Source organism: Mesoplodon mirus, assembly GCF_964341445.2.
Source record: "Mesoplodon mirus genome assembly, chromosome: 6".
Taxonomy (NCBI): Eukaryota; Metazoa; Chordata; class Mammalia; order Artiodactyla; family Ziphiidae; genus Mesoplodon; species Mesoplodon mirus.
Window position 1 is genome coordinate 140,448,333 of NC_138982.1, and position 17,470 is coordinate 140,465,802.

The 17,470-nt window shown below is 46.2% G+C and overlaps 1 protein-coding gene across 8 annotated transcripts in view; it reads right to left on the minus strand.

The window, feature by feature from the left end:
* ERG (ETS transcription factor ERG) overlaps window positions 1-17,470 on the minus strand; it is a 279,810-nt gene that overhangs the window by 42,672 nt on the left and 219,668 nt on the right. The window lies entirely within an intron of this gene.

A 17,470-nucleotide genomic window follows, 5' to 3' on the forward strand; every position in this document is an offset into this window, starting at 1 on the left:
GGGGAGAAGACACATCCTTCCATTATTGCGGCAACCCAGAGCCCTCCTCCCTGTCTCCGCGTGATACCCAGAGAAGCAAGGAGGGGCAAGGTGGAGGGGTGTGAGGAAGAGGCAGGAGACTGTGAAAAGACAATTGCAGTGTCTGTGGTGAACTGAATGGCTGTGTTTCTTCCAAATTTATATTTTGAAGCTCTAATCCCAACGTGATGGCATTTGGAGGTGGGGTCTTTGGGAGATAATTAAGTTTACACAAGGTCCTGAGGGTGAGGCCCCTATGATGGGATTAGTGGCCCTTATAAGAAGACAAAGAGACCAGATACCTCTCTCTGTCTCTGTCTCTCTCCTCTTTGCCACTGAGTTTACAGTGAGAAGGTGGCCACCCTCCATACAAGAAGAGAGCTCTCTCCAGACATCAACCCTGCCAGCAACTTGATCTTGGACTTCCAGTCTCCAGAACTGTTATTTAAGCTCCCCACCACCACCACAGTCCATGGTATTTTGTGATGGCAGCCCAAGCAGACAAAGACAGTGCCCCTGCTCAGTGGAAGCAGAGGGCAGGCACGTGGGAAGCAAAGCTGCCACCTGGCTTCTATTTCTCCAGCCAGCTCCTTCTGAAACTGTCATGTCAAACCCCCTTCCGTGACAACTGATTGGAAACACTTGCAAGGAGCAGGGAACTGGCACTCATTCTCCCCGTGTGACTGTAAACAGGCCACGCACACAGATGCTGGGAGACGACCCTCAGCAAGGTTTATCCTAGAGTACATGCCTCTTCACAACCTCAGAGCGAAATCCTTGCGCTCAGTTTCAAATCCCTGCAGCCAATCTTTAGACACAGAGTTTGAAGGCCCCCAGTGTTCCTGGCTTAGGTGCAGGCAGGAAGATCAGAGGAGGAAGCAGGACAGGGGACCCCAGCAGCCCTGTAGGACTGGGATCGGGGGGTGAAACCAGCTATGTGCCTGCAGAAAGGAGCCAGCTGCTGGGCCTCAGGGAACAGCTCACAGGGCTGCTGTTCATTAAGACAGCCATGGCCTCTGGGATAAAGACAAACCTGCCTTTCTAAAAAAAGAAAAAAGGGGAATATAAATTTTTAAGTGAGATTGGAAAGTTATTGGACATGGTGAAATCATACATAATGGGGAAACTCCAAACAGAAAATGCAGCTTAACCAGGAAACAGAAAAATGTTTTTCTTTTGAGGGATCTTGATGGTTGGGTTATGTCTTCTAAGGTGGATTTCTGGAAATTTCCTCTCAAGTGCTACCCAACACAGGATTTTTCATACTCTTAGGAATCTACACATCTCCACTGGATCTTAGATTTCCATCCCAATGTCTGAGGCCCTGAGGGTGTGGGCTCCACTCCAGTGAGCCTTCCTTTGTCTCCTCCACACTTTGTTTGCTGGAACTCTGCAGCCAATTTGCAGAATCTTGGAACTATAGGCCTGGCATGGACATGACCTTCAAGTCAGAGATGGTCTGAGGCATTGAGGCAGAAAGGCCCTCTCTGGGTGGGGCAGGACTGAGGTGGGGTGGAAAGGGTCATTCTAGACCCAAGAGCCATGGCAGGGGTGTGGACAGGAAGAGAAGACCAAAGACCCTGGAAAGAATTTGTTCAGCATCTGGGAACTCTGAAAATACGGATTTGTTCTCAGCATCCCTTGCACATGTCTGGTGCTGATGGAGGGAGCTTACGGCTGATGATGAGGAAGGAGCAGGTATGTCTGTGGACGGAGCTTATAGTTGGGGTCATCCAGGACTAAGTTCCTACCACGGGCCTGGAAATACACAACCCTGTTTCATGGCATCCTCACAGCTGTACTAACATGAAGGAAATTTTAAAATAATAGCAGTCGGAGTTCCCACGGTGTGAACCCTCTATATTTCCAATGCTGCCTACACGTGCATTATTTCCTCTTGATGCTATTTTTCCTGGCTTCCAACACTTATCTCTAAAAGACCCATCCTAATATCAAAACACTGAATGTCTTCACTTGAGACTTAGTTTCCTTTCCCTTTGGAAAATTCCATCAGTTGAGTGGAGTATGTATGTTTTGGTCTATTGGTCTCAAGGAGAGAAATTACTAGGGAAGAGAGTTAAAGGGGTTTGTTTCTTTAGGAAAAAGACTTTAGATGCTACTTAGGTGATGAGTGTCACTCAAGTAACATCTGTAAGATCTAATATGAGCACTGTTCAGATTCATTCGCTCACTCCTCCATTTAGACCATCTTTTATTGAGTGCCTGCTGTATACCAGGCACCATAAATTCTTTCTTCTCCAGCAAGGCAGTTATCCATCTAAAAAGTTAAATGTCAAAGAGATGTATACAATTATAGAAAGAGGAAACATGGGGGATTATGGACCCTACATTCCAACTCTCCCATTTTCTTACAATTCTGTTGTTCAATTTCCATCTCTGAGGACTAAAGCTCTAGGAACAAATCAGTTTTCCCATGGCATTAAAATAGATCCCTTATCAAATACAGAGATATAATGAGCTATTAAACTGCATTTTACCAGAGCTTTCCAAAAATATGTGTAAGTATTTAAAACTGGGGCAGTCTTCAGTAAGGTTATTTTGTCTTCATCTTATAACCAGACGACATAATTCATCTCATTAAGCTTTTCCAGCCAGCTTTCATTGTAAAAAAAAGGAGCAGAATGAAACCCTATTCTCAAATGTTGTACCTTCAGTTCAATAAAAAAATTGTCTTTTTTCCACTGTATTTTGTTTTCGCTTCAGAGGAAGACAGAAGGGAACCACGTTTGTGATCACTTCAAATAGTTTTTGAATCTAAGTAATAAATCTAACAGAACTCCAACCCCAAAGAGGGGAGAGGTCACCCCATAGGGCCACTGACATACGAGACTCAAGGCAGGTATTCAATAAATACTGGTTAAAGGGGGCCCAGGTGTTCTATTCTCACTGTTCAGTCATTTCGCCTTGTTTATTCTCTTGGAAATTTTAATAGCAAAAAGAGTAGCATATATATATGTCGCCATGTTCTGAGAGCTTAACAGTTACCAATCCTTACAACAGCCTGGTGCAGCGGCCGCTGGCATTACCTCCATTTCTCAGATGTGTAAACTGATGACACAAAAGAGAAGGGAATTGCTCCAGGTCTCAGAGCCAGGAGGAGGCAGAACTGAGGCTTGAAGCTGGGCAGCCTCTACTCACTGGTCACACTTATAACCCCCACACAGACAGCCCCACCCAGTAAAGGTAAGATGGCTAGGATGGCGGCCCTTTAAAAGGTAGAACAGATCTTTATTTCAGAAAGGCATCAAGAACACCCTGCCCCACGTGTTACTCTGGCTTAAGGTGTGCACTGTGATACATACACGATTCATAGTCTAGGCCACCATCCTTGCCCCTGGACTGTTCATTCCCCAGCACAGCAGATGTGTGACCCATCCAGAGCGTATCTAAAAAGACGGAAATAAGAAAGAGAGGGAAATCCTGGGGGAGGATTTTTTTTCATGGAATTTAGACACTGCTATTTTAAGAAAAAGAAATCTTAACATGATTCAGAGAATTGCAAAGTGTATATTGAAAAGTCTCCCAATAAATGTGTTTTCAGCTCTTTGCCCAGCTGTGGTAAGAAAAGATCCACACTGGAAATCTGCCCCTTGCTTACTGCACTGTTTAGCTCTACCTTCATTGTGCATTCCGAGAAGTCACAGGGAGAAGCTCCCACAAACAGCCTGGTATCCTACCTGTCCCAAGCCTAGAACAGAGGATCCCATGTTCTCTATTCTAACATGGTAAGGGTTTGGGCATCCAGTACATTACTCTGAAATGCACATAGCAAAGAGCATCCCTTTAAATATGATATTCTTAGTATTCACATATGTGTTCTTTAACAGTTCCTGTGAAAGTTCTAAGGCAATTCATTAGATGCCTGCTAAATGGGTAATTAATTGGTGAATATGAAAAGTTCTCTGTCTTATTATTTGGGGCATAAATTTCTTTATTGCTAATAAGCATGGTTCAAGATATTTCTCTCAAAGACTCTATCTTTTAAGGGCATGGAAAAGTGATTATGCAAGTCAAACCAGAGTGAGATATCACTTCACACCTGTCAAGATGGCTATTATAAAAACAAAAACCAAAAGATAACAAGTGTTGGTGAGGATGTAGAGAAATTGGAACCCTTGCATACTGTTGGTGGGAATGCAAAATGGTACAGCTGCCCTGGAAAACAGTATGGCGGTTCCTTGAAACATTTAAAAGAAAACAACCATATGATCCAGCAATCCCACTTATGCATATTTATCTAAAAGAATTAAAATCAGGCAAGAGATATTAGCACTTCTACGTTCACTACGGTACCATCACAATAGTCAAGATGTGGAAACAACCTATATGTCCATTGATGGATGAATAGATAAAGAAACTATGGTACACTCATACAATAGAATGCTATTCTCCTTAAAAAGAAGGAAATTTGGAAATAGATGACAGCATAGATGAACCCTGAGAACATTATACTTAGTGAAAAAAGCCAGTCACAGAAAGACAAATACTGCCCGATTCCCCCTTATATGAGGTATCTAAAAAAGTCAAATTCAGAGAATCAAAGAATGAAATGTTGGTTTCCAGGAGCTGGGGGAGGGAGAAGTGGTGAAGTTACTAACCAACCAGCATAAAGTCTCAGTCAAGTAGAATGAAAAGGCTCCAGAGATCTGCTGTACTACTTGGCACCTTTGGTCAACAATAAGGTACACTTAAAAATTTGTTTAAAAGGTAGATCTCATGTTGTGTGCTTACCACAACAAAATAAATAAAAAATTACTGTGTCTTAACCATATTCTCAGATTCACATTTTCAGGTCTGGGTTCTATTTATAACCCACAAAACACTGGTCTTGACAACCCCATACAGTATGTGGCACCAGTGAGAGAGAACAGAAGGCAGGAAGACCGCTCACAGCAGGAGAAATCCCACACTGGGCTGGGGCTGCCCTGAGAGGGGGAGGCTGATTCAGACTGAAGAATTTCAGGAAGGCAGTGGACAACAGCTGGGGTGCCAGAAAGTTGGGTGTATCAGCCTCCAAGCCCCTTAAAACATCCTTGGGGCCACACAGCTTCAGGAGTTTAATCTCTGCAGCAATCTAACAGATTTCCATGCCACTTGGGTGTAATTGTGGTCACTCTAGGAAATAGAGAAATAATGTAGAAAGACCCCCTCAACCTTCATGATGAACAAGATAGGGGGTTGGTGCTCTTCTGATAACTGGAGACACATGCCCAACTAAGATGGCCTGTTGAGACTCAATTAATTAATCACTCTTAAGTAGCATCTGGAGAATTAAGGTGAGTTGAGAACATGATCATTGACTTCTTAAAACAGACTAGGATTATGAGTTAATGATGAAAGAACATGGCAAAGAATATCAAATAACTTGGAAAATCTACTATATTTAAATCAAGGTGAGAAGTCAGACATGCTGCCAAACTCCACTGGGTTCTCGTACGGTTACAGAATCAGAGGGCTGGGAAACTCCATTCCCAAGCCCCCAGGCAGGACTCTCCAGAAGCTACTTGGATGAACAAATGCTTAGCTTATATTAACATTTTTCTAAGGAGGAGAGTCCAACATTTCCCTCTGCAGCTCCAGAGTTATATTTATGTGTATGTGTGGTGGCTCTGAATATACTTTCTTCCCCCTGTCCTTCCTCAAACTATGCGACACTTGAGGTGGACTGCAAAAATGCACACAAGACATAAATGATCAAAGGAATGGAAGTGAAGGTTATATGAGGGCAGAAAAGCAATTAACCAAGAGATTGAGCACATTGAGTAAGCTTACTATTTATAGTTGTTAAAGGTAGAACATCAATTTATCTCTGAACTTTCTACTTGCCAAAGCAAAAGACGAAGTCTATCCTGTGACAATTCAAGGTGTCAAAAAGATACACACGAACCAGTCATTAGCAGAAGCAAAGCTTTTCCTGGGCTGAAACTTGAGAGAAGTTTCTCTCGGGGCTTCTCTTGAAGAGAACTGGGTGATGCAGCAAGCAGTATCCTTCCCAGCATCCCCTAACAGACCTGAGAACATACCACACTTAAGGCAGGATGCTCCAGTCACACAGCTCGCAGCTGCTTCAGCTACAGGAACTGGGAGACTGTATCTCGTCAGCCGGCGCTCCATGCTTACCATTTCTTGACACTGATTTTGGAAAGAACCAGCCAACCAGAAAAATGGGTGCAAAAATATGAAAAATAAATGATTAAAAAATGAAAAAAATCTTAAGAGATGGAATGCTACATATTCCAGTTTCCACAGTCTTCTAATTTATATGTTTTAAATTCAAATTTGCCTCTGCATGGTGGGCAAACAAATATTTGCAGACCTTATTTGTTTCATCTTCTATCCCGTATCTGACTGCTTACTCATGCTAGGGATGGCTCCAAACTCTTTTTATGTATTCACGTTATAGTGAAACATTCAAAATGGTGCTTAACACACAGTAAATGCTATGTGTTAGCTGTTATTATTCATCTCATGCACACAATTCCACGAGGTCAAATACCAATAAGCAGCAGCAATATTACAGGTGATTTGCAGAGAGTAGGGAGGGGCAGGTTGTGCCCGAGGTTACACGACCAGCAGTGGAGCAGCTGGGATTTGAACCTACAGAGTTGGGGTCCTGAGTCCAAGGACTTGACCACCATGCCATAGGACCTCCCCTGGTAACTCCATACGAATGGTCTCTTTCACAGACATAACACATAATGGGATGGACCCTCAGAAGACTCAAGGTCATCACTATTGGGTATTTTCTGAAGAATATCCTGGGAGTGGCCCTGAAGACAGTCATGGATAGGGCGGCAGATGTGAGATGAGTAGGGCCAGCCCTGTGCAGACAAAGGCAGAGCCTCCTGGGAGACGCTAAAGGCGGCAATGTTTATTTGGACATACATACAAATTTTGGTAAGTCTGGTTTAAGAAAAAGGTGGCCACCTTGATTTATAGTTGAACATCATATGTTCCTCCCCAAACCTTCCTTGAGGCACTCAGCAGGGCGCAAGCTCTGCAGAGATGATGGGTGAACATTCATGAGTGTGAGGAAATCAGGCAAGAAGTGTCTGTGCTCAGAGAGGAGAGTGGGAGTGCCTGCGATTCAGATCGTGGGTCTAAGAAGACAGAACTGAGCACCAGGACAGAAGCTGGACCACTGAGAAAGGAGTCCATCTAATTTTTTTAAGATTAAGTGGACCCCAGCCCAACACAAAAGCTTCTTTTAGCTGTTTCCATAATCCCTTTCTTTGAAAAGGGGTAATGTGCCTATAAAAATGTACCAAGACGTTAAAATGAGGGCTTTGGTTTTTGAAAAACAAAATAAACTTGACATCTGACATTGGTTTTCTCACATCAGAGTCTACTTACAGCAGGGCAGATGCCATCACAGAAACAGCCTGCAGTGAAATGGCAGAGATGCGACCGTTAGCTTCACAAGGATGCGCTGTGCCCTGAGCTGAGTGTGAATGGACCTCATTTATCCAAGAATGTCACTGAATGCAGCCCCAAGTGACAGGGCCGAGCTCACCAGCCACCTGAAATCTGTGATCCACTCTCACTTCACAACAGTTAGTGGAGGCGCTCAGGCACGAGAGAAAGCCCAAGGCAAGTCAAAATCGAACTTGGGCAATTGATGTAACGTCTCCTAGTGGGTGAAGGCAATCCTGCCAGTCCTCTCGAAAATCTACCCATCCTTCAAGCCCCATCCTCCTTCCTGTTCCTGAACTCCTCTTGCACTTGGAGACGGCTTTCCCCTGCCATGTTCTCCATCACATGCTGGTGGAGTAAGTTTTTTTTCACATCTGAAATGCATATTTTTTTAAAACTTTTATTGGAGTATAGTTGATTTACAATGTTGTGTTAGTTTCGGGTGTACAGCAAAGTGATTCAGTTACACATATGCATATATCCACTCTTTTTTAGATCCTTTTCCCATATAGGTTACTACAGAGTATTGAGTAGAGCTCCCTGTGCTATACAGTAGGTCGTTATCAATTACCTATTTTATATACAGTCGTGTGTATACGTGAAGTAATTCAGACAGAGAAGAGACAAATATCATATGATATCGCTTATACGTGGAATCTAAAAAAAATGGTACAAATGAACTTATTTTCAAAACAGAAATAGAGTCACAGATGTAGACAACAAACTTATGGTTACCAAAGGCAAAAGAGGGGGAGAGGGATAAATGAGAGGGTGGAGTATTCTTGAGCTTTACTTCCAGAGAGTCTGCTTTCCTGCTACCAGAGTCGTCTTCCACAAAGACAAGTCCACGCTGGCCATGTGCAACCCAAGCCCCTCCTCGGCCCATAGAACCTTCCGACTAATTCACACTCCCTAGACTGTCCTCGGCCATCTGGCCCTGGGCCTCCTCAATTCAATCATTAAAAAAAATTATTAAAGTATTGTTGATTTACAGTGTTGTGTAAGTTTCAGGTGTACAGCAAAATGATTCAGGTATGCATTTTATACACAACACACACACACACACACACACACACACATGTTCTTTTTCAGATTCTTTTCCCTTTTAGGTTATTACAGAATATTAAGTAGGGTTCCCTGTGCCATACAGTAGGTCCTGCTTGTTTATCTATTTTGTATATAGTAGCGTGTATATGTTAATCTCAAACTCCTAAATTTATTCCTCCCCTCCCATTCCCCTTTGGTAACCATAAGTTTATTTTCTATGTCTGTGAGTCTATTTCTGTTTTGTATTATAAATAAGTTCCTTTGTACCATTTTTTAAAAAAGATTCCACATATAAGCAATATCATATGCTATCTGTCTTTCTCTGACTTACTTCCCTCAGTCTGAGAATCTCCAGGTCCATCCGTATTGCTGCAAATGGCATTATTTCATTCTTGCTTATGGCTGAGTAACATTCCATCGTACATATGTACCACATCTTCTCTATCCATTCATCTGTGTAACAAACACTTACAGAGCAAGTGTACGCCAGGTACTGTCCCAGGTGCTGGGGACCCAGCAGTGTCCCTGTTCTCGTGGTGCCTGCGTTTGGGTGGGTGAAGCCCCTCTCCCCAGCCCCACATATGCTGTCTTGGAAGACCACGGTCCACATCCCATCCTACCCTTTTGTGGATGAGCAAGTGAATGTTTACTCCCATGCAGGCTTCAGCTCATTAGAGTTTATTAGAATGGCACTATCTTCCCAAATGTTCTTTTTAGTTTATCAGGTGACTTCATGTTAAGAACTTGATGATGAAGCTAGACTACAGAGGCTTTCTTTGGCTGCTCTACCCTGACAGTCCAAAGAGGTCAGTTCCACAAGAGGGTCCTAAGGATGCTGGTCGGGGCACACAGCACCCAAGTCTGCCTTAAACCTGAATAGGAATCAATCAACCTCAGGTGGTTTTCTTCATAAGAATCCTAAAAGCACATACTTAGTCCTAATCGACCCAACCAACTCCTAATCAAGTTTCACGCCATGAATGGAGGTAGTCACCACAAAAGGTATTTTTAGGACCCCAGACAAGGAGGGGATTGTCTGGAAAGCACTGGGGTAATTTGTAGGTCTGGTTTATTTCTGAATCAGAGGCAGTGGAAAAGCTGCTTCAGAGCCCATGGCCTGAGCAGCGGGTGGAGCTCGGCAGTGATTCACGTAGCACTCTGGGCTCAAACTGAAACTGGAGATGTTTGTCTTCACAGCTGTGTGTTATTTTTACCCTTACTAAATATTCTCTCTTACACCTGGAATTTCAGCCTCTTTCCATCAGGCCTGTTCCCTTTTCCCTTCTCCGAAGCAGTTGAAGACGAAATTAATTTAAAAAGTCACCACCAACAGTTAGTTCTTTGTCCCCAAAAGGGGTTTGAAGTTTCCCTGAGAAAGTTTCATGGTTTAAGTGTATATTTCTCTTAACAGCCGAAAATGGGTATCAGCAAGATCACAGCACATTTAGATCTTGAAAACTGAGGGGGAAATGAATCCTTTGGGGATTCATCCTTTAGAATAAAGTATTCTGTAGAATAAGATGTCTACAAATAGTTACCTGACAAAGATGTGGCATCTTTTCTATCTTGTGTGCGTGTGTGTGTGTTCTTCTCAAAACACTTTCATTTTTCAGAGAGGAAAGAATTAAGCCCGATAGCCATTATGGTGCTTTCAGGGTTTTATTTTCCTAAAAGGCTATGTAAATTCTGGTTAACCAAGATGATTTCCTTTCAGGATGGAAAATGCCAAGCAGTGCCCTTGTCCCAATGTCAATATCCACAGTGACCCGATGGGATTCATTTACATCCTAAGGAAGAGCACGGCTCTTAGGTTGTTCTACAAAATGGTGTCCATCCATTTGACACCCCAAGAAATGGCAAAGATGCAGATGAGAAAAAGTCTGCTCCAGACAGAGAGGGAGCCCCAGAGAACTTGACTCTCTCACTAAATCTTCCCCAAGTGAGGCCCTTTCAATCCATGCCTCAGCCCTGCAGCCCAATGAACTGATGTCTGTAAAGACTCAAGGCCCCTTACAAGTAGGACAAACGATTACTACCCGACCTCACTAGCACAGTTGGGAAAACCACTAGTTTTCCAGTCTCCAACACTGAGCCGCCCACAGCTTGGAAGGTTTGGAAGGTGGCCAAGCTTAACTAGGAAACATCTTTTATGCCAATTGGATTCAGAACCTTAAGGCAGAAAGGAACAAATGTGATTATAGCTGCAAATTTCACTGTCCTGAAAGAAGACATAAAGTCTTCTAGAAAATGTAAGAAAATATACATGAAGTCAAATCTCAGTGCATCAAAGTAGAAAGGCATGAGGGAGATCAGTCCCAGGGAGCCACTTTCAAATGTCAAATATTGAGTATTCCATGTAAAATGAGAAAACTGATGTTAAAAGACCTTCAGCCAAGATCTTGCTCTGTACTCAGGAATTGGGGCAAAGCACCTCTTCCAACACAGGGACACATAAGGAACTGGAATAGTCACTATCCTAAAACTGAGAATTTTTTATTTTTAATTTCAGCCCAGTGAGTATTTACTGAGAGCCACCACTGGGCTCAGACCGAAGGTCTCCCATCATGCTAATTATTTGTTAAACGTGGTTCTGTCTGGCATCACCTCATGAAGGGAGTGTAAAGATGAGTGCAGTTTACTTGATCTGTTATAATAAAGTAAAATGAGAGGAAAGTAAATTTTTTTAACTGTGAAATATATACAAGAAATCAAAATATGGTTGGTGTTTGGGTTTAATGCCTCTCAGAAGACAAAAAATCAGACATATTGCTCATCCATCACCTGGCAAAACTCCACCGTCCCTGCCAACACAGAGGTGATGCCTGGCTAAAGGAAGCAGCCCTGAGGGAGAAAGAGGAGCACAGGCCTGGGGTCACATGGCCCATGGCAGGCAGACTTAAGTTATGGAGACTTAATGGTCTCCATGCGTAAAATGGGTATAATCTTGATGCCATCTCATAGATTTAATGAGGAAATTGGATGATATGTTGTATCCTAAAATCTATTAATAAATCACAGTGCGTTATAGAAATACTAATATCACTCCTCTGGGAGTCTTTCCTGCCTGGGGAAACTGAGTCATACTCTCATCCCTGCTATGGCCAGGCCCAGAGCATCCCCCTGAACTTGTACTTGTCATGCGACCTCACCGAATCTTTTTCACCTTTGACGGACCGTAAGCTTCTCTTAACTCATCTTCATAGCAAACACAGTCTATGATGAAGAGTGAACACCAAATAAATGGTTTAGTGCAGTGTCTCCACTTTGAGACTACAGACCTTTGGGGCCAGATGATTCTTTTTTGGGGCAGATGCTGTCCTGTGTGTTGTAGGACGCTGAGCGGCACCTCTAGCCTCAACTCACTAGATGCCAGGAACGCCTCACAGGTGTGACAATCAAAACTGTCTGCAGGGCTTCCCTAGTGGCTCAGTGGTTGAGAGTCCGCCTGACGATGCAGGGGACACGGGTTCGTGCCCCGGTCCGGGAAGATCCCACATGCCGCGGAGTGGCTGGGCCCGTGAGCCATGGCCGCTGAGCCTGGGTGTCCGGAGCCTGTGCTCCGCAACGGGAGAGGCCACAACAGTGAGAGGCCCGCGTACCGCAAAAAAAAAAAAAAAAACTGTCTGCAGACACTGCCAACTGGCTCCCTGGGGGCACAGCCATGGTGGCTGAGAACCACTGGTTTAATGACTAAGATCCCCCGCACTCAGGCAAGGAGACCAGAGCTCGTCCTATTTTGCCTGGTGCTTATTAGAGGTAAGTGCAAGCCCCCTGCGTCTGGGCTGATAACTAGAGGGGCCCAGGCTCGATTCTCAGGAGGATTCCAGGTGTGGCTTGTCCACCCCTCATTTGGGGTACACCCCCCAACCAGGGGCTCAGCCTCACTTCCCTCTTCCTCACTCCATACCCGTCAGCAAAACACATCAGTTCTACCTTCAAAATACGTCCAGAATGCAATCGCTTTTCCCAGCCCTGCATTGCAACCACCCTCATGCAGGCCTCACCATCTCCTACCCTAACTCCTGAAGGGCCTCCTAGCGGTCTCGGCTTCAACACAGGAGCCAGGGAGATCCTGCTACATCTGAGGGACATCGCGTCCCTCCTTTGCTTACGGCCCCCAGCGGCCTCCTAGCTCGCTCAGAGCGAAGATCAAAGCCCCTCACTGGCCTCACAATCACTCAGCCTCATCTCCCATCACTCTTCCCCTTGGTCACTAAACATCAGCCACAACTTCAGGCTGACCTCAGGGTCTCTGCACTCACCACTCCCTTTACCTGGAATATTCTCCTACTGGGTAACCATGGAACCTTCTCCCTCACTGACTTTGGGGCTTTACTCAAATGTCATGTTCTCAGAGGTGATCTTTTCAGGCTGCCCTTTCCAGAACTGCCACCCCCTGCCCTGCTTTAGTTTTCTTTTTTCCTTAGCATTTACCACAATCTAACCTGTTAGCCTTTAATTAGCTATCTGGTTCACTGGCTGTCTTTCCTGCTAGAAAGTGAACTTAGAGAGGCAATATTCTTGTGTATGTTTTACGACTGTATGTCAAGTACCTAAAACAGTGACTGCACATAATAGGTGCTCAGTACATACTTGTTGGATGAATGAATGACTCCGTGCATAACCAGGACGTCTGACACCAAGATGGACCAATCAGGGAGCCCCCTTTTCTGTCATCTTCATCACACTCCAGACAGCATGCTTTTTAAATATTACATCAAAAGCATCCTGTCATCTGATCCTAGACTGGAGTTCTTCACAGCACACAGTGAATCTCCTTCCCAGACAACAGAGAGAGGCAAGGCCCAATCTCTCACCTCACAGGCTCAGCCAGACAAAAGCCACTGCAGTGAGAGGCGAGCAGGGTGGCCCTCCACCTAGGCAGACAGACTTCCTGAGAGCGAACCCTCCTCTGCACTTTGTTCTCCCAGATTATCCACTCTATAGGCCACCTTTATCCAGTTCCAGGGATTCTCATTTTTTTTTATCTCCCTGGATGCTGCAACGGGACTGTGTTTCTCAGACCAGTGAGTGTCATAATCCCGGGGTAGGGGAGGGGGGCTTGTTAAAGCAGGAGTGCTGGGTCGCACCCCCAGAGCTTCGGACTCAGCAGGTCTGGGCAGGGCCTGAGAATCTGAATCTCTAATGAGCTCCCAGATGGTGCTGATGCAGCAGATCTTAGAGCCCCACTTTGAAAATCAGCGCACCAGGGGACCTCTCACCCAACAGACTCCAACAATAGATTAATGACTCCAGGTGGCTCGGGTACTGGGCTAAGAGCAGGACTCATAGTGTGGCACACAGAGTCATTCAATTCCAGCTGCAGTGAGCCTCCAGGTGGGCGGCACGAAATTGCCGCGACTTCCTGGTGGGCTACCAGGAGTTTCTACTGCCTGTGGAAGGATGAAGGATGCCCAATTCCACCCGCCTGAGAGTCGACTGAATCTCCGAGACAGGGATGCTGAGAGAGTAAAGGCTTGCACACCATACTGCCTGCTTGTGATGGAAGACAATTTTCTCGTGGACCGTATGTGAGTATGAGTGTGCATGTGCATGTGTGTGTGTGTGCGTGCGTGTTTCTTGGTCTATCTTGCCAGTCTACAGTGGCTTGACCCTTAGAAACCTCACATAGAATCAAGGCCATCAGCAGGGGGCTCGCTGGAGGTCAGGCAGTTCTGAAGCCCCAGCAGGGCCCTCTGTGAACAGCTGTTCCAGCTGGGCTGCACTGACATGTCTCCATTGTGTGAACACTTGGGGGTTTCTTGTGGGTGAGGCTGGAGTGAAGGAAGGGGAAAGGCAGGGTGTCGGGGACCGCTGAAGCTGAGAAATGATGTCTTGTGTCTACACAATGTGCAATTGGATTAGTGTCTGCAAGAATCATGTCCTCTGATATGGCAGCCGCCAAGCCAAACCCACAATTACATCCCTGTTGGCTCACAAGGCATGGTTCCTTTCTCTCCTGTTTTCCTTTTATTATTTTTTATAGAGCTGTTATAATGGCAGTAGATCTCATTTCACCACTCGTATTTCATTTCAGGAGCTTGTGTGCGCATTGGAGCTAAGGTTTTGCAGAATTCCATCACTTGCTTGGGAAATTCAGTTCCTCCCTCCTCCAAGCCTTAGCCTTTTCCTCCGAGGGTAATGGGTCGATAGGGACAGACAGGACCATTCCCAGGGACCGTATCTTATACGGAAGGAGCTAGGTCATGTTCTGGCAACGCCCAGGCTGTACAGGGGGCTCTTCCCCCCGGGGGGTGTTTGCAAAAGAGCAACAAGGGGCCACAAAGGTAACAGCCTGCACGTTCCAGCCAAAGTCCAATTTTTGACTTACGTAAACTCCCCCTGAACTTGACTTCAAGAGGCCAGTGTACTGTATGGAAGTCCACCACACAAAAGCTCAGAGCAAGGACAGTGAGGAGGAGCTGCTGGGCTGGGGGTCAGGAGATGCACTTCCTTTCTTGCTGCAGTCCCTCACTCTCAGCACCCCTGGCCTGGGGCTTCCAGGTGGTGGGTGAGGCAGCCACCACCTCCGGAAAGATGCAGGGAGGCGGCACATTTACGAGCTGCATCCTGGTCCCTGGTGCTCAACCACGCTCACTTCTGCAGTGTCTCTGCCGCGAGCCCCTCCAGGAAGGATCGCTGTCTCCATGACCTGGGTCTCTACCCCCTGACACTTTGGGCAGAGCTGGTACAGCCAGGTGCCCATTCAAGATCTCTAGAATGAAAGCAAAGTCAATGCAGGTCCATGTTCCCTTTTATGGAACTGGAGCTGACACGTGTAAAGATCATGCCGCAAGTTGGCAAAATCTGCAGATCTGATCCCGGGCAGCCCTCTTGTCTGCTGGACTCTTCTACTCCTCTAGATGAAATGGGTCTTAGGTCCGCTGATGAATTTTGAGTTTTTCCTTCCTCCATGCCCCTTCAGGCAGCCCGTTATGTTCTGAAGAGCAGACTGTGCCTCACCACCCACTTGCAATATTCCACAAGGTCACAGCCTGAAGGCCGGTCCTGTTGATCCACCAATCTGATGTGTGACACCCCCCAACACTTCCCATCCAGCCAGGCTGAGCCCCTCAGGGACAGGGAACTGGCAATCCCAGGAAATGCTGATTTGGAAATCTGAAAGGAATGGCCCCACTAACCACTGACCAGCCGAGAGGCCAGAAGCACCAGGTGTGGTCGGTTTCCTGTGTCCACCTGGCCAGGCCACTGCACTCAGTGACTTATTCCAATGCCAATTGAGGTGTTGGTCTGAAGGTATTTCATAGATGCGGTTAACATCTACCATCCATTGATGTTAAGTAAAAGTGATTATCCTTGATAACGTGGGTGGGCCTCATCTTATCAATGGAAGGTCTAAAGAACAAAACCTGAGCTTCCCCTAAGGAAGAAGGAATTCTGCCTCAAGACTGTTGCATCTGAAATAGAGACACAGCTGTAGAGAACAAACGTATGGACACCAAGGGGGGAAAGCGGCAGGGGAGGGATGGGATGCACTGGGAGACTGGGATTGACGTGTATACACTAATATGTATAAAATAATAACTAATAAGAACCTGCTGTACAAAAAAATAAAATAAATTTGAAAAAACAAAAACAGACTGTGGCATCTCCTCCTGCTTGAGTTTCCAGCCTGCTGGTACACCCTACAGACCTCAGACTTGACAGCTTCCACAACTGTGTGAGCCAGTTCCTTACAGTCAATCTCTTCATTGTGCATTCCATTGGTTTTGTTTCTCTGGAGAACCCTGATGGACACACCAGACCAGCCCCACTGAGCTGGATCCAGCACACAGAGCTCAGAAAAGATGGGCAGGAGCCTCTTCTACAAAGAGGATCAATACATGTCTGTGTCCTGTTCACCCAGAACATTCCACGGTGAGGGGAAGGAGAGTACTTGGTGACCAGTTGACATCTGCATCATAGCTCAGTTCCACAAGCTGTGCTCCTCCCCCCCACGCTCCTCCCCCGTCCTCCTCCCCCCCGTGCTCCTCCCCCCGCTCTCCTCCCCCCGTGCTCCTCCCCATCCTCCTCCCCCACATCCTCCTCCCCCACATCCTCCTCCCCCCGTGCTCCTCCCCCTCTGCTCCTCCCCCGTCCTCCTCCCCCCTCTGCTCCTGCCCCCTGTGCTCCTCTCCCTTGTGCTCCTCCCCTCTGTGCCCCTCACCCCTTGCTCCACACCAGGCTTGCCATTTCCCATCAAGTTCCCAGGCAAATGCAGGCAGCCGTGCCCCCCTTCCGGGCAGCGGCTGTTGGGCCAGCACCACCGGACATCCAGGAGGAAGATGAGGACCACGACAAGGTTGACTTCCCTCAGTAGCCGCCACCAAAACACATCCCAGTTTGCTCCCAAAGCTGGAATTGCCTTTAATGATCCTCTGAGGGGAGCATTCTGAGCATCTTAGGATTCCATGAGGGCCTGAGAGTGGAAGCTACTGACGCTTCCATTGTCCCCTTGCAAGAAAATGGTCCAGTTTCTCCAAAAACGATCTCCTTTCCCAGGAAAGAGACCCTCGCCTGAGTCCGCAGCTTCGCAGCTGCCTGACAGGAACGGCCAAGAAGCTTTCCAAGGTCAGCCGGCTGAGGAACGCGGGCGAAGCTTTCCGGGGGCCTGTGTCTTTCTTGGGGACTTGAAGCCCCTAGGCCAGGCTCAGGGTCACCTCAAGTCCCCCCACCCATCCCAAATCCCTGTGGTGACCACCTCGGGCTGGGAAGGCGGCCCCAGGGCTTGGCCAGGAGGGCAGGTGGACATCAGCTCTTGAAAGGAAGCACAGGCTGGCATTGAAGGAACCGGTATTCACACTTCTCTCTTATTTATTTATTCATTTATTTGTTTGTTTGTTTGTTTGCTTACTTATTTATTCATTCATTTATTTAAATTCAGTGAGAAGGAGAGAAAGTTTCATTTCTGCAACATTGTTCTCACCTCCTCATTCAGTCTCCTTTCTGAGGCTTGCTAAATCCAGACTGG